Source organism: Mastomys coucha, unplaced genomic scaffold (genome assembly GCF_008632895.1).
Source record: "Mastomys coucha isolate ucsf_1 unplaced genomic scaffold, UCSF_Mcou_1 pScaffold8, whole genome shotgun sequence".
Classification (NCBI taxonomy): Eukaryota; Metazoa; Chordata; class Mammalia; order Rodentia; family Muridae; genus Mastomys; species Mastomys coucha.
The window spans coordinates 77,787,829-77,814,443 of NW_022196914.1; the positions used below are offsets into that span (position 1 = coordinate 77,787,829).

The window sequence follows — 26,615 nt, forward strand, 5'->3', positions numbered from 1 at the left end:
AAAAATGTCCTTGAACAAAACATGCTTTTCTCTGTACCTCCTTTGTACTTACCCTGACAGTTTTTGCTCACTTAGGAATTCTACTGTCTACTGTGGCTTAGGAATTCTACTGTCTATTGTGGCTTAGGCTTTAACCCTCCTTTCTTTCTGCTAGCCCACCAGCACTTTGATTCCTTCTCCAAAATTAGTGTGAATATATTTCTGAAAGATTGGATGTAGCTATTTTTTGATATTTTAGTAATAGGTCATCTAAGATTGACCACAATGTTTCTGACTTTTGATGATTCCCCTTGCTGGGTACTAAATTGTTTTATTCTGTGGTCATATTATACTTCTTCACCAGCATCCTGTTATCATTTGTAGTGTACTTCCCACATAACATTCACTTTGTCTCCAAAACAACATGACAATGTCATTTTAAGGTTTATTATTTTTTGTTTCTGTTTATGAGGGTTTTGTCTGTAAGTATGGATGTGAGTCACAGGCATGCCTGGTGCCTTCAGAGTTTGTACGAGGGTCCTGGATACTTTGGAATCGGGGTTTCAGATGGTAGACTGGAACAGATCTGTTTCTCCAAGAATAGGAACTTCTTTTAACCCCTGATCCACATTCCAGACCCAAGACTGCCAATTTAAATATCTTTCCAACCTCTTCCAAATTCATTTGGGCATCTCACCCAAGAGAAGATAACCAGAGATTTGACCTGGGTTCATCTTTTTCTATTATGAATTAAAATATTGGACAAGTAGAGGAGAGGGTTGTTTGTGCACCCATTGAGGGCATTAATTTGAGTTTTAATTTTCATCTTAAATGAACACTTGGAACTTGGAACTTTGGTTGGGTCTACTTCCATGTAGGATACCATACCCCTTGATGTTGCTTCCTCCACATAGGAAGGAGGGAAAGCATCCTGGACAGTACAAGCTGTTATTCATTCTATACTTTATAATCAATATCCTCTCTGAATTGAACAGATCTGAACTTTTTCCTCTTCTGCTAATGTCTGGTGAAATCTCTGTCATGATAACCCAAGCTGATTGACTGATATGTGGAAACCACAAACATCTCAGAGGAGAATTACTATGTCTTTGTTGTTGTCTATGTCTTTCTGCTGTGTCCTGATATTATACCTTCTAGACAGCTCATCCAGATAGCTCAGCTCTCGGACCAAAGCCTAGTCTTTTATTTACATATCAATTTAATCACTACCCAAGGTTTCCCACAAATTAGTATTTTATGACCTTAGTCCTTTGCTTCTTAGAAAAGACAGCAAGTACATTTTTTAACATAGCAATTGAATTCAGAGATATACCTGCCTTTGTAAGCACAGACAATAAGTTAGCTGGGTGGGATCTTGTCCTGAAATTACCATTCCCAATACACGCAGCCTAAACTTGCTTATCCCAGGCTGATCTTGAATTCAGAAATCTGCCTACCTTGTATCTTTCTGACAAACTGGCTTATTAGTGCAGCTGCCTTTGTTCTTTTAGATCTGTGAAGCTCTCATATAATTCATATTGCATCCTTATATTTTACATAGTTGAGAAATCCTGTTTATATATTTTTGAGTCTATGTTTTCAGAGTTTTTCCCACAGACCTAAGTACTGTCCTGAAGGGTACAGTTTTTAACATTTTGCTAAGGACATTAGACACACCCTTGCCTCCTGGACTTCTGCAGCTTCTAATTATCATGGAATCATTAACCTTGGCAGAGAGAACATTCCCCAATAACATTTGCAGGTAGAATATTTCTCAAAGCAGGAACATAAGTAAATTATGTACATTATTACATAAATAAACCTAAATCTTAGCAACTGTCAATACTTGCGGGGACCCAAGTCCTGCTGGCTCTGCTCCAGGGGCAGGAAACTGTGTTATGTCATCCCTTCTAATGTCATACAGGACACGACAGTAGTATACCAAGAAAATAAAGCAAATTTATATCTAAGGTCCAATAGGAGACTGATCTAACCTGCCACTCACCTATTGCATATTCTTTTTTCCCTTTTTATGGTCAAGCTTTTTTTTAGAGTTTAAAAGAAAAACTCCAGGGCAGGGAAACTATAAACTCAGCAGCTGCCTGGAGGACTACTATGGAGAAGAGAAGGAAAAATAGCCTACAAAGTGTGAAATAAGTTACATGGAGGTTAGCTATGTGGTAGCAGGCAGCTACAAGGTGAAGAGAGGAGATTTAGAGATTGAGCAAGTAACTAACAAAACAAATAATCATATTTTGGGTCTAGCCAGAATCTGAAATAATGAGACAGAGAAGAAAAAGTATCAAAAGTGGGCAGACCAAACAGAATCTCATGGACGTAGTGGGGATTGCTCTAGGTGGTTATTTACTTGTTCTACAAAAATACAGACTCAGGAAGAAAGAGCTTTTGCTATGCAAAGGTTGACTGAGAATTATTTCACCAATGGTAAAGGTTGTTTGACTATCTCACTATATACTGTAGTCCAGAAAAGGATGAATTGAAAAATCCCCAATGAAATGGAGCCAATCAAAGCAGACAGTACCCACCACCATTGAGGATGATTACCACAGTAGCTTTAGGAGACACACTTTCCTCACAGAACTGCAAATTGGCAGATGTGTTGATGTAGGGTTCTAAAGATTAATATTCTTTGGACTAGTGGTCAGAACATGGATATTTCTATGCCTGAACCAAGACTGGCTTAGTACAATGATACATTTACAGTTTTTTCATCTTCTCAGACTTCTTTACAATGGTCAGAATTACTGATATTATACCTATTAAGTCAGCACATAGCTTTACTGCATGTCTAAGGGTTTGTATTGCTGTAAAAAGACATCATGACAATGGCAACTTTTATAACAGAAAACATTTAATTGGGGCTAGGACAGTTTCAGAGGTTCAGTTCATTTTCATACTGGCATGAAGCATGGCGGCATGCAGGCAAACATGGTTCTGGAGAAGGAGCAAAGAGTTCTACATCATAATATGAAGGCAGCCAGAAGACTCTTCTACCCTGGGTGGAGCTTAAACATAGGACTTCAAAGTCCATCCCCATAGTGCCCCACTTCCTTCTACAAGGCTATACCTATTCCAACAAGGCCACACCTCTTAATAGTGCCACTTCTCATGGGCTAAACATAATTAAGCCACCATGTTGCACTCCCTGGTCCCCTTTAACTTGTTCAAACACAGGAGCCTATGGGGCCATACCCATAGAGTAATGCAAAATACATTTAGTCCAATTTTAAAAGTCCCCATAGTCTATAGCAATTTTAATAATGTTAAAAGGTCAAAGTCTATTCTGAGATTCATGCAATCACTTTATTGTAATCCATTCTAAAATCAAAATAAAGCAGATAGTATACTTCCAACATCACAGGATATGCATTACCATTCCAAAACATAGTGAGGAAATACTGGACAAAAGCAAGACCAAAGCCAGATGGACATACTCCAAACTGCATCTCTATGTCTGATGTCCAACTCCTTTCATCTTTGTTTACTGCATCAAACTTCTTTTTCTTGGGCTAGTTCCACTCCCTGTTAGCAGCTTTCCTCAGCAGATATCCCAGAGCTCTAGCATCTCGAACATCTCGGGGTTTCCAAGACAAATTCAACTTCACAGATTCTTGCTCCAGTGTCTAGGATCCACACATGATCTGTAGGGCTCCTCGAAAGGGCTTAGGTCACTTCTCCAGTTCTGCTCTCTGTAGCACTCTAAGCTCTCCTTCACTCCACTCCACTGCTGCTGCTGTTCTTGGTGATGATCTTATGGTACCGGCATCTCTAATACACTGGGGTCTTCTGCTACAACTCAGCATTACCATTAGCCTCTCATAGGCTTTCTTCAAGGTGCCAAGCTTCCACATCTTTGCATGACCTCCAGTCCTGGACTGTCAACTGAAACTGAGGCTGCACCTGTACCAATGACTTTTCCTGCCCTCTCACTGTTCCAAGCCTCAGCTGCTCTGCATGACCCCTTCATGCTTTCAAAATGAGTACTACCTGTATGATTCGTACACATTACTCAGTCCAGCTGCAGCATGAGGTTTAGCCTTAGCAATTTCTAGAATACAGCTTCTTTGTGCTCTCAGAAAACACTTCCCAGAAGATTTCACTTTAGTGACTCTGGTCTCTTCTTAATCACTGCTAATTTCTTAGTTCCAGCTAACAGGCATTGCCCTAGTAACCCCTTCTACTGTTCACTGTAAAGCTAGAGCAACATGGCCAAAGCTGCCAAGTTCTGCTGCTTTTGGGGGCAGGAACATGGTCCTCCTTGTTTTATCTTATCACGCCAGCTTTCTGTCTTCCAACTAGTTTACTGTCTAAGCTTGACTGTCCTGGAACTTGCTCTGTAGACTTACCTTGATCTCAGAGATCTGATACCTCTATCTCTTGAAGGCTGGGAGTAAAGATGTGTGCCACCATGCCTGGATCTAAGCTTATCTTTACCTGAAACTTGCTATGTACCAGTTGGCCTTGAATTCACAGATCTGCTTGCATTTGTCTCCTGGGATTAAATGTATGTACCACCATGCCTGGTCCTAAGTTTTTCATGGCCACTGCTCTTCAAAAAGCCTATGTTTTCCAGCCTCTGGCTCATAGCCCTGCATTTCTGGATTGTAGATTTTTTACTGTAGATATAGTCAAATTGATAAACAAGAATAACCATCACAATTCCTCCCTTATCAATATGGCACACAATCATATATTCTTATGTCCAAATGGAAACAATAGCCATGTCATAATATCGTAAGGGATATAACTATCCCTTGTTCAACTGCAAGCTCATAAACAATAAGCTTATCAGGTTGGGATCTTACCTGGAGGTTAGCACTCTCTGAGTTCCATTTTATCATGTAACACAGGATTTAGTGCCATTGCACTTCCTGGTTCCCCTTTAATGAGTGATCCAGACCTTTTGTATTTTTCATTTATAAGCTTGCTATGCTTGATCAAAACTCCTTATGAGAGCAAACCAGAGGACACAATCTAAGCTTTTTTTTTTTTGACCTCCTTCCTCAGTGCACAACCACTTTGAATCTCTTCACATTACCCTCAGGTAGACTCCAATGGAAAAGGCAAAAAGCAGCCACTTTCTTCACCAAAACATAGTAAGAATGGTCTCTAGGCAACATACTAAAATTCCTTTCCTCTGAAACCTCTTAAGCTGGGTCCACACAGTTCAAATTACACTCATCATCAATGTCTTCCTTATTCCTACTGGGATGGCCTATTGAAAGCAGTCTATTGCTTTCCAAATCCAAAGTTCTAAAATCCATTATTTCTCCAAATAAAAGTATAGTCATGCCTAGCACAACAATACCCCAGTGTCTGGTACCAACTTCAGTCTTAGGTTTTTATTGATGTAAAGTGACATCATGACCAAGGCGATTCTTATAAAAAGAAATATTTAACTAGGGATGGCTTGCAGTTTCAGAGGCTCAGTCCTTTTTCATCATGGCATGAAGCATGGCAACATCCAGGCAGAAATGGTTTTGGAGGAGAAGATAAGAGTTCTACATCATAATCTGAAGGCAGCCAGGACAAGACTCTTCCTTCTGCCCTGGGTAGAGCTTAAGCATAGGACCTCAAAGCCCACTCCTACAATGGCATACTTCCTCCAACAAGGCCACACCTCCTAATAGTGCCACTTCTTATGGGACAAGCATATTCATACAACCACACTGTCTTAGCTGCTCTGAACTTGATACTGACTCCCAAATGAGGAATGAGGTCCTTTGGGTTGCTTCCTTATCTGGAGCACATACTTCTTTTTGTAAGTAGATTTTAAAATAAATTTCAGAAACATATTCCAAACTGTAAATGCAACTACTTTTCTTCTATGCATTTCCCAATTTCTTACCTATGTTCTACCCATAGAAATATGAAATTTTATTATATGGATCATTCAAAATGATGTGAAAGCAACTAAAGACATTTATTAAAAACCTGGATAGTACTGAGCAAGTGTCTACCCAGGATATTCCGCTGTTTTCACATGCACAGTAGGGCTTTCCCTTTATCTTTTTTACTGCTTCTTCTCCAAGCAAACGTTTATTTTCTTTTCAAAGGTACATTGGTTTGATTTTTTTAAAAAAATTTATTGACTACTATAAGTGAAAACTAAAAGTAGTACTTTACAAATAATAGATTATCTGCATTTACACTATTTGTTGTTTGTGTATTTCTTAGGTCAGATTAACTAGGAGTTCTACATCCCATGGCCCCTACCAAACTCAAATAATTCATATTGGTAATTCAAGGCAACGTTTGCTCAATGAGATGAGCATTCTTTCCTTGGGGGCATTGTATGAGTTGGGATGCTGAAGGCATACTGTATTCTTTTATCAGCACAGTTGGTTTTAACAGTGGGAATCATATTTCCTCTCTGAATTCTTTTGTCACCCTTGAGAGAATACCATTTGAGCTCAGTGATATTCTTACATATAATATGTCAGTTGTCCCCAGATGCCCAGTGCCGTGGCCTTGAACTTGTTCTGTAGTCAAAGAGGAACCTATTACTATGACTATTATTATTTATTAAGGATTGATCTTTTAAACTGTACACTTCACCTGGTGATTGAAAGCTTACAAGCAAAGTTCTACTTTTCCTTAAATTATTGATCTCTTTAAATAAATATTTAGTGAAATTTATTCTAGCAAGAAATGGAGAAATTGATAGAATGTCCTTATAGATCATTTTAATTGAAGTTTCTCCCATTCCTTTAGGGAAACGATAATCATAAATTTCTATAAAAGCCTCATTTAATAACTGTTATATAATGAGTTAGTACAAATGTATTTATTACTACTTTTCTGGTTCCTGATATTATACTAGTATTTAATCAAAAGAACATTTCATTATTTCTATAAAACATTGTTTTTTTATGTCATAATCATAGACAATAGAGTATTTAATAATAAATATTGTGTTTAAGGATTATTTCTCTAAAGTTCCTTATATAACCATAGTTAAGTTTTTTGAGGTATTTCCGTTAAGATTTGTTAATCCAGGTAAGAACTTTGTGCTGTGGCTGGTTTGCTCAACACTCATTACTCTTTTAAGTTGACTTTTTCTTCACATAGTTTCCTTCCTTTCTCTCTCATTCTTTCTCTCCTTTTTACCTTCTTGTCCTTCCTCCTCTTCCCCTGTCTCTCTATTTCACTCAAACTCACTTCCTATGTCATAACACAAAATATAATGTTGTCTGGACTTGCTGCATAATGGCTGAAAAATAGATTAATTTATTTTTCAAAAATACAGACTTTCCTAGCACCATTATATAAACTCAGAACATTCTGTGCTTTGCAGTATTTAATCTTTTGTTAATGCCACACATGAATCATTGCCCTTTACAATATTCAGCACTGATAAGAATCTGGGAATATTCATTATATCAAATGGCAACCACAAATTACAAAATAGAGGATGCCTAAAAAGAACAAATTTGAAGATCAATTAATCTTACTGGGTCAGTTATAGAAATGCAACTCATAGTATTGAACAGGCAGTTATCCATCTGGGGCCCCTGCTTTGGCCTCTAGGTGTCACAGCGACTGTGTGAGAGAATATCCCCCATTGTTAAGTTCCTGTCCTCTCTTGATCCTTGAATATGACATATAAAAGGTGATCTCAGGATGGAAGCCTCATGCTGTAGTACATTTTTCGTGAGGTAATACATTTTGCTTCATATTTCTAAGTTCTAGATAATTTTATAAACAAGAAAATAGGATGACTTGTTCCTCTACTTTGCTCATTATTTCAAAGTTTTATCCAGCACCAACATGAACATAGGACAGAAAAACACTAAGGGAAAGTCATGACAATCCTACTTTATACTGAAAACTAGAAGGCTTAACAGGCAAAGAACTTTCTGCCCAAGCCTCATGATTGACATTCCATCCCCAGGACTCACAGAAAGGTGGAAGGAGAGAGGTGAGTTTACTAAGGCATCATATAACCTCCGCATGGATGTCCTGGTCCACATGCCCCACTATCAAAAACACACCAAAAAATAAGAAAATTAAATAAAATGAATTCTAAATAGTCATCTAAGTAATCAAAAATCCAAATATTTTAAACCTTATTTAACATTTTATTTTTAATACTTTTTAAAAAATTTTTAATGTCATCTTCAAATTTTATTATGGAAAACTCTTCTTATTTCATTGAACTTTTTTTCCTTGATTTTTAAATTACAGTGTGGAATTTTTTTAAGGGATGAAATATCGAATGCTTGACTCCTAAGGGAGAAAAGGAACGGGCGATTACTACAATGATCAATGAGTAATTATCATTTTATGTTCCAATCCTAAGCTAAGAAAAACTTGTGGGCTATGTTCTGAATATAGAAATGGGTGTACACAAAGCTGTAATAGTCTCTGCATGTTTTCCTTTCCTTTTCTTTTCCTTTTTTTTAAAAAAATACTTTTGAATAATGTGTCTGTATGTTTCTGAGTATGTGCATGTGAGGCCAGAGGCATCAGGTGTCCTGGAGATGATGGGATAAACAGTAGTGTGCTGCTTGCAGTGGATGCTGGGAGCCAAACCTGCTGGGATCAGAACCTGGGCCCTCTAAGAAGAGCAAGCAATCTTAACCACTGAGTCATCTCCCCAGACTGTTTTTAATCTTCTTGTGGTGATACAATATTATGAAAATGTTTCTTATATCTTAAGAGATTGGAACTTTTGTTGGACATGGTTGTAACAGTTAATAATACACTTTCAGGTCATTGAGGATTTAGTCTGTTTGCCTAACTTGCCTTTAAGAGAACAAACAAGAGCCGGGCAGTGGTGGTGCATGCCTTTAATCCCAGCACTTGGGAGGCAGAGGCAGGCCTCTGAGTTTGAGGCCAGTCTGGTCTACAAAGTGAGTTCCAGGACAGCCAGGGCTATACAGAGAAACCCTGTCTCAGAAAGAGACAGAGAGAGCTGGAGGGAGGGAGGGAGGGAGGAAGGGAGGGAGGGAGGGAGGGAGAAACAGAGACAGAGACAGAGAGACAGAGAGACAGAGAGACAGAGAACAACCAACCTTGCTCGACTTGAATTTCCTATGTAACCAACTTTCATAACCTAAGTTAATGCATAGCTTTCATCTTAAGTTATATCTTCCATACCCCTGACACAAGAGTGATGCGTACAGATTTGTACATATGCTATAAAGAATCATTTTAATGTAAACAGAAAATTCAGGCTGTAAAGTTTTTAAAATTAAAATGAACACCCACCATGTTGAAAGCAAAACGTAGATATTGATTGGTAAACAATGGTGTTTGTTATCTGTGTCAGTTGGTGGTCAGTTGGAGTCATTACTTAATCCCTTATATAAAGCTCTGTTAAAGGTTTTAGTAAAGTATCCCTTGGTTCTCCCCTGTGTGATGCTTCTGTGTTGTTCAATAAACACAGAGCAGTGTCCTTTGTTATAGACAGACAGACATATTCAGACACACACACACACACACACACACACACACACACACACACACACAGGGATAATTCACGAGAAAACATTTAGGCAGGTGCAGATTTATACAACAGATTGAAGAGGATGAAGATGGAGAGAGAAGCAGAGAAGATATTCTGGACTTGCGCTTGGCTGAATGTCGTCGTCAAGAGGTAAGTGCTTATTGGTGACTCTGAGTTTATTATGCATCCAAACCAACTACAGTTTGGTGCTTCCTGCTAGGAACAAGAAAGGAATCTTAAAATGTGTTTAATTTGCACACATTGATGCCCCATGTGAGGAATCTGCAATGTGTTAAATTGATCCATGTTCTTACAAGCAATTAATTAAAGCTGGTACACATTTCTGTTCTGTGTTTATACTAAACTCACCAAAAAAAAAAAAAAAAAAAACCCAAACCAAACCAAACCAAATAAAGCAAAACAAAACAAAACAAACAAACAAAAAAACAGTACCCACACTACATTACATTATTAGTGCTTTTTAAAAATTATTTTATCTGAAACTTCAAGGAACATATTGACATTTACATAATTGCGATTGTATAAGTCTTTCCCTTTTCCTAGGACACTAAGGAGAATTTTGCATACTTGTTCGTTTTCCCTGATGTCTTGGAAGATGCAGTGTGTTAGGTCAGGGATAAATAGAGAAGACCCTGAGAGCTGCTTTACTTGCATAGAAAAGACCATTCATTTTTTTTTTTTTTTTTTTTTTTTTTTTACAAAAGACTTGATTTTTAGCCCCCTTTTGTCCTACTTTTAAATTCGTGTTTCTTTTCACCCTCCCTACACTCAGTCTGTGGGACTCTGTGGAAGGCCATCCTCAGGCTGAAGGCAATCTTTTATTTGTTTGTCAGAATCTTTTCCCTGCGTAGCCTTTAATCAACACTCCCTCTTGCTGCAAATTGATTCTGCACAGCTCTCAGAATGACGGAGCCAAAGTGACTGTACTGTTGATGGAACTTTTAAAAATTGCCCTCATTTCTACCCTGTTCCCAGCGCAGTTTCTATAGTCCTATGCTAGCAGTACATACCTCCCTAGTGAATCACTTCCTTTGTGTGTTTGTGTCAGAGTCTCTTTCTGAGGAGTCTAAGCTATCTACAGAGCATGGACCACAAAGGCAAGGGGAACGAGGGATTGAACAATAAGTGCATGAGTGTGGGGTGAGGGGAGAGAAAGTAAGAAGCTGAGGATATCTCTGAGAATAAAAGCTCTTCCCATAAAGGGGAAGAATATTTGAGTAATTTTGTTGACATCATGAATGTAGGTGTTTGGCTTTAGACTAAAATGGTTATAGGCAGACTGACAGTGGTTGTCATATTCAGACTTGTCATGAGATACAACTTTTTCTGTCCTTGCTTTTCCTGGACTTGCATTTCTTTTGAGTTCAAAGGCACCATAGTCATAGAGTTTCTATGTAACCTAGTTTTATACGGCTTACTAAAAGATTCTGTCTTTGCATATGGGACTGATCTAGACATATGAGGCTCAAATAAATATTCTCTAAGCAGCAGATGCCAAAACATCTCAATAAAACAGGTACTTTGTGATTACTTACTAGCAATGATGTTGGACTGTAAATGTCTCAAAAATTAGAGTATGGGGAAACCAGGAAAGGAGATAACATTTGAAATGTAAATAAAGAAAATATCTAATAAAAAATAAAAATAAAAATAAAAAAACATTAGAAGGTGGTATGTTAAAACCAAGAAGAGATTTACATTCAAGTTATACTCTTTAAGAATGGATATGCAATGCATTCAGGGTTACTTGGCATTTGAGACCTGAGAGAATGTCAGTGGATTTAGAAAACTGTTGAGGACATTGGTCAGTTGCTGGTGATGTCATCTTTTGGTTGTAGGTGATTGGTTTATATTAATCTAAAATCTAGTCAAGCATTGTAGCATGATTTTTAGCTACATTAATCTGACTATCCAAACCTGGCTATTATCATTTTTCCTTAAAATATCTGGACTGCCAGTCATGGATAAGACCCCATTCTTTATTGATGAACTATTAGCTACTGACATAACCTGGAAGACAGCTTTATGCCCATAAATGATCCTACCTGGATCCAGTATATAGTTCCAAATCCATGATCAGACACAGAGAGCATCAGCTAAACTCAGTGGGTCATAAAACAAACCCAAAAGAAAGATGTAGAAAGAGATTCATAGAAAAACAAATGGGATGGACAGTTGCAGATAGCCATGGGGCTATTTGTAATTTGATGCTAATTACATTCTCTTGGGAGGGGTTTTGAACAAAGAATGAGTCACACTCATGTGATTTCCTGTAAACCTTCTTCCCATCTTAATTTGTAATATAAAGGCTAGAGCAAGTGATTGGGCAGATGAAGAGAAAGTGGAGCTGAAAGTTGGGAGAGAAAGACTAAGGAGGAGGTGGAAGGAAATGGGAGCAGAAGCAGGTGGCCTGGAGAAACTGCAAGTTATAAGGGGGTCTCAAAGATGGGGAAGATGGTTATGTAGTGGTAGATCTGCCCAATCTAGGCACACAGCTTGTATTCATATTAATTGAGTTGTGTTTTCATTGCTGGGGCATATTTGGGTTGGAGAATTACCACAAGTGAGTCATAAAACAAACCCAAAAGACAGATGTGGAAAGAGATTTATAGAAAGACAAATGGGACGGATAGCAGTTGGAGCAAGGCATGAGAGAATATGTGAGATGTGAGTGATCAGAATACATTTATAAACTTGTGAAATTGTCACTGAGCAGATTTAATAAAAATATCTGGACCTGGAATTTGAAGTGCGTGGTGTTTCCTTGAGCAGCTAGCTGATGCAAAAGGTAAAGAAAACACCAGAGCATCTAGGACTTCTCTTCCATGAAGACCAGAAAAGCATTCAGTCTGAGGGAGGCACTGGTACCAAGACGGAGACAGAATACCCACAGAGACAAATGCTACTCCTTCCTGGCTTCCATTTGTTTCTCAGATACAAACTCACTGTCACAGTGCTTAAAGCATTTAACTCGTCATTGGGTTTCTTTAAATTGTCCGTAGAAAGTGGAAGTGACCTTCAAAGCCCTCATAGATTTGGAAAAGATATGTAAGAATTATACTGGAATCTGTACAGGAAATGGTTTTTAAAAAGCCATAAAAGAAATAGAACTTAGCCTTTGTGAACATATTCAGGAGAGATAATCTTGTCCTTGCTGTTCCTAACACTGGTTTTATCAAAACAAAACACAACAAAACAAAACCCTATACAAAAGCCATGGTACTGTGGTCTACATATGCATCTCAAAGATGATAAGCATAAATTATCAACAACACTTGACAAGTTTAGTTTTATTTATGTTCCAAACATCAATGTTCAAAAATAAATTTCATTCATGGCAATTGAGATGAAATCAAAATCAGACACAATATACATTATATAAATTAATTAGATGAACATGAGAAAACTATACATTTCTACCAATGGGCATTAAAATTTTAAAATGTTTAAAATTAGGACTGTCAGTATTCAAAATGTGAGCATCTCTCTTTCTACAATTCAATTTTCAATGCAATTCTAGTAAATTTCATTTTGATGTTTGGGATATGTTATGTTTAATAGAAGACTCAGGAATTTATAGAAAATTACAAAGCAAATTGAAATTAATTTCAAATCCTATTTAAAATTAATAAAGTTTCTTGAAGTTCTTGAATAAATTTTCTTGAAAATGAGAAGACATGCCCTCCCAAATTTCAAAGCATACTATAAAGCTCTATAACGCTGTAATGTTTTTGGGATTTGAGAAAGCATGCGTTCCCTTCCTGTTTTTCAAAGTTTCCACAACTCTGTATAAACATCAGAATAATCTAGTAAACACATTTATTTTTAATACAGTTTAAATTTAATTTTTACAAATGGACATCATTTTAAAGCAAAATATTTATGTATGAACTCTCATATAATCAAGTGGTCTCCTTTTCTCAATTCTTTTCATATAAGTAATGTTTTGCAGAGACAAATGCTTAATATTTTCGTCTGGGAAGCTTAAGAGATGTTAGTTCTTAGCATTTGGTTTTTAGATCAAAGACACTGACTGCCCTTATTCCACAAAAGGAGAAGATAATAATTTAAACTTTTTACAATTTCCTCATTTTTATGACCATATTGAAGACCGTTGTTGTTCAACTGTAGCAAATGTAAAACATTCTTCAACAGTAAGCTCTGTTCCAAAATTTCAATGAAATTCTTTTAATTGACTCTTGGTGTTAAAATTTACTATAATTCCCCTTTATTCTCTCCATATTTTCTTCTAGATCTTTCAATTTTTATTTCTTAAGAGGAATATCTATAATCCAGTGTACTCCAGGAGACACCATGGAAAGCACGGAAGACAGTGACTGTAGAAAAAGACCAAGAAGAATTGCACACAATCATTTAAACAAAGTTATATAAAATTTTCAAGGATTACTTGTTATTATCTAAGAGTTTGATCTGGTTTGTAAGTATACTTAAATCAATATTTACCTACTTCATCCATAATCTAGATATTTATATATTAAAAACAAATAAAATGATTTTGAAAAAGGAAATTATTTTGTACTTGTGATTGCCTTCTATTCAGACATATATTGAGAAGTATTAGAGCTTTTGCTTTTATAAGTTCAATACTAGGACTGGAAGGAAAGATCGCGCTGGAGGTAACAGGTACCTGTCATTTGACAATGTTAGTTTGTTGACCAGTTTGATACAGGTGATTCGCATGATAGAAGGAGAGAACCAACTCTCAAAGAATGTTGTCCCCTGATCTCTATACAAGTACCAAACTAAGCCCGCTTTCCTTCCCCCACATTAATACAGATAACAAAAATTTAAAAAGCAGTACTGCTCTGTTAGGGTGATTAAGTGGTGATCTGTTCTTTATCACCAGCCAGCTTCCAAATAAACAAGACAGAAACTGTAAGATTTATTTAATCAAAGTTTAAGGCACAATAGCTGAGCAGTATTAATCTATTTTAATCCTCGAAACTAATCTGGCTACCTCCCAGGCAAAATCTCTGAGATACTTGCATTTTGATATTGAACTGGCTCTCTCTGCTCCAGGTGTGTTCCCAAGGTGTTTCCTCCACCCTTTCTTTGGTGAACCCTCTCTACCCATCCCCTTGCTGGGATGAGAAGTCCAGCCCTATTCTCTCCTCTGTCAGCCATTGGCTGATCAGCTTTTATTGACAAGGATAAGTGGGAGCAATGTTTACACAATGTTGAGTCAGGAGATATTTAGACTAAGCACTACAATGCCACGTCTAGATTACAACCAGACATGGGGCAGAGAAATCAGCTTTAGCAGAACACAAGGATAACCTTTACATGGTGCACAATAACACTGCCTACGCTGACCCAGTTGCATTTTCAAGACTCCTTATTTGTTCAGGTTAGATGATCTTGTTAAAGCTTAACGGGAACATGGTTTGCACTTCCTGCTCCAGGCTTGGGCTCTCTCTGTCTCTGCCATAGGTTGTTTTCGTTCTGCCACGGTCTTTTCCATGGTAAGAAGAATTGCATGTGATTCTTTGGTGCTGGCCTGTGTCACAGTGGACGGTCCCTGCTGTGAGGCTGCCATAGATCTTTTTCTGTAGTCAACTCCTTTGGTAAAGAATCTTTTGAGCTTCTTTTCTGCCAGTTCTCTGATCCTCTCTTTCTGAAGGCCATTTCCTTTTGTTATTTCAGTTTCAGCTTTATGATCCTCAATGCATCTAAGACTAGACATCAAACTCTTATGTGATAAATTCAAGGCTGCTAAATGTGCCTTCCCTCCCTGCTTTCTGGTTCTTTTATTTTTTTCCTAATAGGAGAGACATTTCAACTAGGCAAATCCAAAGTTTATTAACATTCCAACAACAGATTTATGTAATCCTTTGTTATTTCAGTTACTTTAAAATTATTTCTACTTAAAGTTTCATAAGTAGCATGTTGTTTTATTATGTTTTATTCTCCACATTTCTACACTTTCAAATTGATTTCCAGTGTTAATTCATTTTTTTATTAGATATTTTCTTTATTTACATTTCAAATGTTCTCCCCTTTCCTGGTTTCCCCTCCGGAAAAAAAAAAAAACAACCCTATTCCCTCTCCCCTCCCTCTGCTCAACAACCCACCCTCTCCTGATTCCTGGCCTTGGCATTCCCCTACACTGGGGCATAGAACCTTCACAGGACTTTGGACCTCTCCTCCCATTGATGACTGACAAAGCCATCCTCTGCTACATATGCAGCTGGAGCCATGAGTCCCACCATGTGTACTTTTTGCTGGTGGTTTAGTCCCTGGGAGTTCTTGGGGTACTGGTTGGTTCACACTGTTGTTTCTCCTATGAAGCTGCAAACCCCTTCAGCTCCTTTATCTAGTTCATTCATTGGGGACCCTGTGCTCAGTCCAATGGTTGGCTGAGAGCATCCACTTCTGTATTTGTCAGGCACTGGTAGAGCCGCTCAGAAGACAGCTATATCAGGCTCCTGTCAGCCAGCACTTGTTGGCATCTACAGTAATATCTGGGTTTGCTGACTGTATATGGGATGGATCCCCAGGTGAGGTAGTCTCTGGATGGTCTTTCCTTCACTCTCTGTTCCACACTTTGTCTCTGTATCTCCTCCCATGGGTATTTTGTTCCCCTCTCTAAGAAGAACCGAAGTACCCATTCTTTGGTTTTCTTTCTTCTTAAGCTTCATTTGGTCTGTGAATTATATCTTAGGCATTCCAAGCTTCTGGGCTAATATCCACTTATCAGTGAGTGCATACATGTGTGTTCTTTTGTGATTAGGTTACCTCACTCAGGATGATATCCTCAGGATGAGGTCCATCCATTTTCCTAAGAATTTCATAAATTCATTGTTTTTAATAGTTGAGTAATACTCCATTGTTTAAAAAGGACATCTAGGTTCTCTTCAGCTTCTGGCTATTATAAATAAGGCTGCTATGAACATAGTGGAGCATATGTCCTTATTACCTGTTGGAGCATCTTCTGGGTATATGTCAATATGTCCAATGTTAATTCTTATAGCATGTACTTATTTGTGTGTGTGCATGGGGGTGGGGAGACCAGAAGGGGATGCAGTTTGTGTGTAAGTAAACTTAAAAAAATTAATAAATAAATAAAAAGAAGGAAAGAAAGATAACAAGAAAGGATTTTAAAAAAAATCCTAACTTAAGTCAAAGTCAAAATGAAGTGTCTATGTTATTGAAGTATTAAATACAAGCTAACTGAGAAAGCAATTACAATATGTTCTAAATGATTAGTTTCAACAAAAAACACTCACTTCAATAGAGCAGGGATATGTCCCAAATTATACAGAATACATTTACATTTTTCTTTGTGTTCTTCTACTAGAAATTCATGATTCATACAATGGTTCTAATAATACATGTGGTTATTGAGCTATTTAATTTTCTGGTTATGTAAATGCATTACATTATATTTTACATACAATAGCTTTATGAACATTGAATTATTTCTTACAAGTGAAAAAAGCCCAGGAAGCTGAGCGATGACGAGTGAAGGCAATTGTGCAAATGGAATTGGGTGAAGCTAATGCAAAGCTGGATTTTATTCCTTAATACAAAAATTTCTAATGATTTGCTTTAGCGTAATTTTGGAATTCATCTTTTTTTTCTACTTGGTTTCATTGCTTAGAAATCTTTTCCAAAGCCTGGCACGATAGCTCAGCAGGCAGAGGCATTTGTATACAGGCCTGACTATTTGAGTTCAATCATGGCTACCACTAGGTGGCAAGAGAGAACTGGCTCCCAAGAGAGTTCAGTTTTGGCCTCCAGTCTGTCCTCTGGCCTCCACAAGTGGCCAGTCAAGTTTGTGGCAGTCAAGTACTACATGTGGAGATAAATGAATAAATAAAACAAATAAATAAACGTTTGCAAGATTTCCTCAGACCGTATTTTATAGATCAATGTTACAAGCTATACTTTTTCAATAGTACCCCAAATCATTCTCTACAAGTGTATAAAGTTATAAGTGTATATATAATAAGTGCTTAATAAGCACTAGTTGTTATACATGTTACTTCAAGAGAACTAGCAATTGTTCATTTTATTGACAGTTCCTAACATGTACATGCTTGGATGTAGTCATTAAAATGTTAGTTAATATACATCTCTAAAATAAACTTGTTAATTATAGTACTTTGATAAATTACAATAAAACTTTTATTTTTAATATGGTGGAAAAAATCTTGGAGATTTTGTTTTAAAATATAGGTTAATAAGCTTTAAATTTGAGATGGGGCAAATTATGCACACTGAAGTCCTTTATCAAATTCAGACTTTTCTCCTTCTCCCCATTTTTCTAGAAGTCTTCTAATCTTTATTTTTCAAAGAAATTATTTTACTTTACTCATTAGCCTTTGGTTTCAAGTCACCTGTTATTTTTCCCAAGTTTTTTTTTTTTTTACTTCATTAGATGTTTACAGGAAGCACCTGAACATTATCTAACTACAGTGTTAAAATAGGCTGTATTAGAGTTGGTTAAATTTGTTAAAATGCAACAGATAGGTGATAAAAATAATTAAACACCTGCTACACTGTGCTGTTAGTAAATCTTTTTTATTGTTTGAGAATTTTATACATCTTTCTATCTATCAATCTATATCTGTATCTGTTTATCTATATGTCTTATCTATATCTATCTCTATATATTTATATATAACCATTTATCTATCTAAATCTGTCTATTTATCTCTACCTCTATCTATTTAGATCTATATAATGCCTTTTGATCAAACCTACTTCCTTTCCCCTTCCACCAAGTTTCTTCTATGTCCCTGTGTTGGTTAGTTGATGTCAACTTGATTAGACACAAGCTAATGTCTTCATAAGAGGGATTCTCTAGTGAGAAGTGGTCATTGCTTGAGTTCCTGCCTCTAGATTTCTTCAGAGATTTCTTTCCTGGCTTCTGTTCTTAATGGACTACAACTATAGGCTTAAATAACCATTTCCTCCACAGATTGCTTTTGGATGTAGTGTTGTTTTACAGTAATAAACATCTAAGACAATTTCTTCCTACCCTCATGCGTTATTTTTTCCCCTTACTAAGTCCACTTAGTGTGGTCTCTTCAGTGGTGCATGATAGCCTACTGCAGCATGGTTTCTCATGGAACTCTAACACAAGTCACCTGACTTTCTCTTCTCCAGTAGACATTGGTTGCCAAGGAGGGATGGCATTCCACTAACTATTTTGGGCTTTTGTCTGGCTTGAGCTTATGTGGATCTTATGTGAGTAGTCACTGAGTCTCAGCCATGCCATGTCTGAAAACTCCAGTTTCACTCTAGTTACCCACTATTCCTCATACCTACAATTTTTCTCTTTTCCTTTCTGTGTTGCCCCTGAGTCACAGGGTTGGGGGAAAGGGTATGCTATGGATGTCCTATTTAGGGCTGAGCATCCCATAATATCTTATTCTCTGAATACCAACTGGTTGTGGGGCTCTTTGTGTATGCCTTTTACCTGCTGCTGAAAATAACTAAATCTTAAAGTGAATGCACTTTGATTCCTATTTTGAGTAACATTTTACATTGTTGTCAGCTTTATTTATATAGTAGGCAGAATTCTAAGTTCAGAAAGTCATAAATTAATATTTTAACTGAAGCTGTTTTATATTTATAAAATTATACAAAAATTTTTACTACTCTGATAGTAATTTATGTTAAGTCAGTCAGTCTCCATTTCCTTTGGTTCCAAATCCTTTAAAAACTGCATTGTGCTATGGTATCAGGTTATTGGTTGCTATGGTATTGGGTTATCTGGTTGCTATGGTATCAGGTTTTCTTGCTCTTAAATGTAGCATCAGTCGATGTTGTTCCATTGAGGAATCTCTATTTGCATTGATCCTTCTGAGTAGTTTCTATTTCAGTGAGTATGTAAGATAATAAGAATGATCATTTTCATTATAGGTTCTCTCAACCATCATTGACAGTCACAGGAGCAGAGAACAATAAGATTGTCTGCAGTCTTGCCCACATTAACCTATCCCTCACTTATTTCTTGGGGATTTGTGTGGCAAGCTCTTTTATTGATCATGTCCCTGGTCAGGAATTGAGATTCAAACTTGTCTGTTTCATTCCAAAGTCAAATAATTCTATGTGCTGAAGTAAATATCAAATGCCATACACATAAACTAACTTTATATCGAGTGCATGGATTATACATTTTTGAACTCTTTCTGTGTAGTGGAGGCATCTCTAGTAGGACACAAGTTGAATTTAAATGATTAATGAAAGTGAGTTTTTATTATTAACATTTTATTTTTGGAAAGCAGTGCATAACTCAAATGATCTGTACATATTCCTTAAAATATTACTTAACGTAAAGTTGGACTCATGCATCAATGGTATTTATTTTTAGCTTAAACAACATTCAACATCTATCTAAATCCTAAACAAAGGTTAGATTATGCTACTTTAACAGTCTTAAGAGAGAATGCTTTATAAAGATCTATCAGAAACCTAGACATGCATATAATTTTCCCACTACCCCCCCAAAAATTAACAGAGCCTGCAGAAGCAATATGGGTCTACAAAGCCAACTAATGTGAATCAGATGGAAAATGGAGTATCTTGTGCCATAAAGGTAGCACTGAACAGTGTTTAGGATCATTGTTTAGTCTCAAGAATGTATCTGGTATATATTTTAGGAAATGGAGATCAATTTAAAAAGCACACAGGAAAATGAATTTCTGTCCTGGTTTTCTGAAGTAGCCACACCATTCCTTGCAATTGTGAAAAGCATGTTGCAGTGCAAGGAAAAACTTTCTGTGAAATCTATATGTTTCTCCAATAATTTTCTTTCTTTCTTTCTTATTGATGAAACTACTTAGTAGATAGTGTGATCTCACCTGCAAATAAACAATGCCAAAACCCATATTATTTTATTATCTGTGCAGGGTCATAACTTGACACCAGAGTGCAGTCGGGCAAATAAATTCATTGTTAGCTAAAGAATTAGAGAGCATATCAGTTAACAATGACCCAGTGGTTTATGTTCAGGTTGAACTACCTCACATCTAGAGGTAAGCACATTTTAGCAATGAAGCACACAAGCTAGAGAGTGAGCTGATGATCACAAGTAGAAACCCAGAAATGAGCTTGGTCAATTATACATGGGTGCACATCTGCTCAGTCACTGGCGTGACATCAGTACCAGTTCACTTTCCCTGTGTGTAAAGCCAAGGCAACCAAATAATTTATTGGCCAATTGGTGTCACAGATACTGTAGATCATTTTTCTTTAAATTTACAAAGTAACATCTAACTCCCAATCATCAGGAATGAACCAAATTTGACTCTAGCAGTGGAAAATCAAGGAGTAAAGCTAACTAAAATATTTTTTGCTTAGCTTACACACACAAGAAGGTCCTTGGAGTATCTTCTGGAACATAGATATTCATAGGGAGAGACTAAGTAATAGAGATTCACATCTACTACTTATGTTTTGAAAGCATTTATCGTTCATGGTTTACTTTCAAAGCATCTGTGATATGCAAGAGTTTTCAAGGACAGTCCTCTTTCTGGATGTTGCAACCATACCTTTTAGGCTCCTAAAAACACCTGTATGCCGTGCCGAAAACAATCTGTTAGCCAAACATTGAACAGAACATTGTGGTGAAGAACTTGTTTCAAACAGACTAGTTTGGAGTCGGTGACAGGCCTGCAGAGCATTCACTGTGAAGGAGAAACTTGTCTAGACCTTTGGGGTGGGGGGTGGAAGAAGGGTTGGGGGATGGGGGGAGCACACTGTTCTGTTATGTTACATGTGACTTACATCTTTTTCTTCCTCAGCCTTCAAACCCCTTTTCAGTCATATATTTTTCAAACAGAAAAAAAAAACCGTCCTGCTTTATTTATTTATTTATTTTATTTAAATGAGTACGTAGCTGTCTTCAGCTACACCAGAAGTGGGCATCAGATCTCATTACACATGCTTGCGGGCCACCATGTGATTGGTGGGAATTGAACTCAGGACCTCTGGAAGAGCAGTCAGTGCTTGTAACCGCTGAGCAATCTCTCTAGCCCACATCCTGATTTATTAGAAAATATTCTTTTTAAAAATCTTTTATTGATTCTTTGTGAGTTTCACATCATGCACCCCAGTCACCCGCATCTCCCCATTCCTTTGAATCTGCCCTTCTCCCTTACAACCTCTACACCTAAAATAAGGAACTCCCACACAAACAACAACAGCAGAAGCATAGAAAACATCTCATTGTGGAAGCTGTAGTATGTTACAGTGTATCTCACAGTATATCCCTCTGTTTACACATCTTTGTTTGCAAATATTCATTGCAATGAATAAATCACTGGTCTGATTCTAGATCTCTGTCTTCTGTGACACCATCAATATTGGATCCTTAATAAGACTCTTGGTTATCCAGTTGTTACCCTATGTCACAGAGATCTTGTAGCTTTGGATCAGCAGGACTAGCTCTTTCATGTATCCCAAACATTTGCGGATGATAGAGATTTGGGGGTGAGCCAACCTAAAGCTTTGGATCTGGGCTTGAGTTGCAGTTGAGCTGGTCAACATGCTGGCTTTCCCTTATTTGCACCACCAGGGTGAGCTCTCTAGCACTGTTCTGACAAGGCCACCCAATGCCACCATTGGCAGTAGGCAGGGTCAGTTCTCGTGCTCACATGCCTGTCAGGCCAGTTCACCTGTGCCCAGGTCTCCAGAGCCAGTTTCACTGTGCTGCCCAGTCAAGGCATAGGGCCCAAAGTGCTACAGCCTGCAAGATGCTAGGCCAGGTCTCCCACTTTCATACTTTTGTGACTGGCTCAACTGTGTTTTCACCATCAGGGCAAGCTCAACTGTATTGCCCAGGCAAGGAGCAGGACCTATTCTCCCTAGTGCTATGACCAGTGAGGGGATAGGGCTAGCTAGCTCTCCCACTCTGAAGACCTTGGGGCCAGCTCTCTTGACTACCTTAGGTGGCTGGGGAGGTTGTGGGAAGAACGTTACACCTCAGCCACTCCACCTAACAGCAGATGAGTGGCAGGTACAGTTTTCCCACTGCCTCACCCATGGGGTTATCTCACTCATGACTTTTGACTAAAACCAGCCCTATTGTGCTGCCCAAGTGAGATGAAGGGTCCACTCTCCCTAGTGCTGCAACAAGTGAGGGACAGAGTCAGTTCACCTGATCTCATGACCCCAGGGTCATCTCTCCTGACTGACTTAGAAGGTGAGGGGTAAGGGGACAAAGGGCACCATCCCTGCACCCCATTCTGTGGGCAGCTCTCCTGACTGCTGGAAGTGGCAAGGGTTTAGGGGGACATCCATCTGTGTTCCTGCCACCTCACAACAGTGACAGGGACAGCTCTCCCATACTCACGCTCTCACGGTGGCTAACCCATAACCCTGTCACCAGGGAAAGGCCCACTGTGCTGCATAAGTGAGGTATAGGACCTGCTCTCCAGAATGCCAGCAGCCAGTGAAGGGTAGGGCCAGTTCTGCACTGGTTCTGCATAGCCTTAGACATCCATGTGGTCCCTGGTGGCTACAGTGATCAGGGAAGTCCCCATGCTCTCTAGTGTTAATATGAGTCATTGACATGGACACATAACTCTGCCAGTGACCCAGACATAGCCATCATGGGGCTGGGACTTCACCATGGCCCAAGGTATCAGGGACGGCCACTCATAAAGGCTACTCCTTCCTCTCCATTGTTGAGTTTTCAGTACCATCTCTCTTCGTAAAGCTTAAGTGGCTCCACTTTGCTTTATCTCCCATCTCACACATTGTGGTGGCTTTCACTTTAGGCTAGCCACATAGTGGCAGTTCCCAGAGTGACGTTCTCTGTTCGTTCTGTGTAGCATGGTAGAAAGCGAGAGTGACTGCCGTTTGCCTGTCTGCGGGTCTCTATTTTCCTCATCCCGAGTTATACTGCCAGGATTTGTTTGATTTGATTTGATTTTTATGCATAAGACAGCTTTGGCCACCAAGCCAAGCATCAAGGTAGAATGAACAAGGGACTGCCGTCTGCTCTACTCCTGACACCAGTCACAAGATGAGATATCCCTTTGCCCATTGTCAGCTCAGGTGATTGGAAAATGTTCTTTTTTTTTTTAACTGTTTAGAATGGTTTACTTTATTTTATAGGAATTTCACCTAAATACAAATAAATACGTTACAAAGAAAAGAATACAGACATGTCTGTGACCATCAAAAAATAAAAACAAAATAAAGGGAACTGGGCTACAGATGAGTAGCAGAGCACTTGGCATGTGCGAAGACCTGGATTCCATCCATCCCTGGCATGGCAAGACGAGCAAAGAAGGGATGTAAAGGGGAAGGAACTGGTTGGCCTTAAGAATCCTATCACATCCTTATTAAGCTCTTCAAATCTCACGAGCCATACCTCTTCACAGATGTACCTGCCATCTGCTAGGTTCCTGCAGTGCTGGGCTCTAAAGATCTAACATGAAGTCTAGAACTCCAGCATTGCCTTGTGTTTTGACTTCCCTGGCAATCTCATCTTAAATCAGAGGTTCGCCATCTTAAATCAGAGGTTTGTGGGTTTAAGGGGCAAATTTATAAACAAAATTTTAAGCACATACTCTGCAATACTAAATATTTTCCCAGGGACAATGGATCATGTTTGTTAGTTGTTGTTGTTGTTGTTTTTTTTTTTTTTAATATGGATATCTAGCTATTGTAACTATAGCCTTTTCAACAACTCTATCAGGGAAGGGACTGAAAGAATTCAGCCCCCAAATCTTTATATATAGAAATAACAACAACAAAGAGAAACTGACATTATGCACCAAAATTCAGCTGAAACAGGCTTCAGTAGTGTCTAGGGTCACTGCCATGGAAGGACTCCCACTCCCGAGAGCTCCTATGTTTCTTGTGCCTATAGGACTTATCTGGACTTCTACTTCTACTTCTATGACTCCGCCCTTCAGAATGCCCACTGTGCCTGCTGAAATGAGTACCTGAGCTCCTCCCTCTATCCTTATCTCTGCTCTTTTCTTCTCCCTCCCTCCTGCTTGAGGACATATGCTCATGCTTGGGTTTCTCTTTCTTTGCCTCCCACTCAGGGTCCTCTGCCCTCCCATGGTGGGAACTCCTGCCATCAGGGGAACCTGAGTGACTCTTCTTCCTCTCCTCTGCCCTCCCATGGTGGGAACTCCTGCAGTCAGGGGAACCTGAGTGACTCTCCTTCTTGTCTCTGTGTTCAGACTTCTGTGCTCTCTCAGAGGTCTTGCTGCTAAGCTTCTTGGAACTCTGCTGCTCATCCTTCTTCTTTACTGTCGTGCTTCTGGAGCAGGACGGCAGCTCTGCTTGGTCCTGGCATTCAGTCTTCTCTTTTTCTTTCTTTTTTTCTTTTTCTCTTTTTTGTCTTTTTTGTGCTTTTTTGTGAGCTTGGCATCTTCATCTTCAGAGATGTCAGGAGGACTTGATGGGGGTGTTTTAACCCCACAGCCCTTCTCCTGGAGCTCTCTAGTCACATCCTCCACATCTTTGGATTCTTGAGGAGCCCGGTAGTTTGACACATGGTCCACTCGGATAGTTCTTCCTTTAATCTTAATTCCATTGAAATTGTCAACAGCTAGAACTGTACTCCTCTGATCTTCATAGCACAGGAAACAGAATCCTTTGGATTTCCCAGTCTTCTCATCTCTCACAAGATTAATGTTGACAATCTCCCCATATTGTGAGAACACACAGATGATTTCTCCTTCTGTCAGTTCATAAGGAAGCCCTCCAAGAAAGATCCAGGCGCTGTCCTTGTATTCCGAGTGCCAAGACACCTTTTCTGTCACCCCAAGTTGAACCTCTCGTTCATTCAGTTCGTTGATCAGCTTCACCTTAGTTAAAGGGTTCATATTCGCACCTTGGAGCGGTTCTCTGAAGACAACAGCTTCCGGGTGAGGCTCCAAAACGCTAGCGCAACCCGCAGCACCCAGCTCAGATTGGAGCTCTAGAAAATATTCTTAAAGGGAGTGGCTTGCCAATTGTTTGGTTTTTGTTTTTCTTTTCTTTCTTTCTTTCTTTTTTTTGGATGCATATGCTAGTTTTTTTTCATAGTAAGCTATCATAGTTAAAAAAAAATTACTTTCTTTTGTGTGTCCATCCCTTTTAATTCAGTTAATGAATTGAAATCCTATTATTTTAGCTGATCTAGGATTCACTTATGAAATCTGATAATGTGTATGGCAGTGGTCTGTTCAGGCAACCTGGGTCCAGTAGAATAATAGGTCTGGAACCCCGGACCCCCAGTGGGAGATATTTTCTGCTTGCAAGGGATAGAAGATGTTCGGCCATAACTCCTGGGACCTTGGCTCCTGTTTCAGTCACAATCTCTCACAGCCCCCTGCAGGAGATATGTGCTCTGTCAGGTAGACAATGCCTCCAAGCCCCCAGCATTCTAGCTGGACCCTACCCGAGTCATCTGACCACAGCCAGGCTTGCTCTGCCCCACAGACAGATAGCCACACCTCACACAATATAAGGGGCGGTTTGGCCCCTCCCCTCTCTCTTGCTTCCTTTCTTCCTCTCTTGCTCTTTGTTCTCTCTCTTGCCTTCTCCCTCTCTTGCTCTTGGTTCCTCTCTCACTTTCTTGCTCTCTTGTTTTCTTCCTCTTCTCCCTCTCTTTTTCTTCTCCTCTCCTTTCTTTTTCTCCACATGGCCAGCCTCTTTTCTTTTTCCTATAATAAAATATCTCACGATTATGCATAACCTCCTTCTAACTAACGCGCAGCCGTAGCCTCAGCAGCAGCGTAGGGATCCTAAGCCAACAATAATGGTTCCAGATAACCGTAGAAGTGAAAAATACTTTACTCCATCAGTGCAACTTCTATTTCACAGTCTGTAAAGGAAGTGCTGTTATGGTCAGCAATATTTCATATTTTTTAAAATGTCTCAGATGGGAGGAAGTGTTAGGAAATGCTGTTTTCCAGACAGGACATGCCTATCAAATGCAAGAGCTCACAGCAGAGGTAGTTATTTGCATAAGATCTGCACAAGATCAGCCACCTGAAATCCTGACATGGATACAGAAAGAGCTCACAAGGACCCATCCCTGACTGGCAGTTGAAATCTGCTAGGGAAGGGTCTCTTTTCCCTGAGAATATGGCCACTTGTAGCTTGCCTTCGTTCTAGTGGATGGCCATATATCAATGCTCAAACTTACAGCACTAACTGAATT

The 26,615-nt window shown here is 38.7% G+C and overlaps 1 pseudogene; it reads right to left on the reverse strand.

Annotated features, from left to right (window-relative positions):
* Positions 1–24,145: 24,145 nt before the first annotated feature.
* LOC116083382 lies at positions 24,146–25,339 on the reverse strand (annotated as a pseudogene).
* Between the last annotated feature and the right edge of the window lie 1,276 nt (positions 25,340–26,615).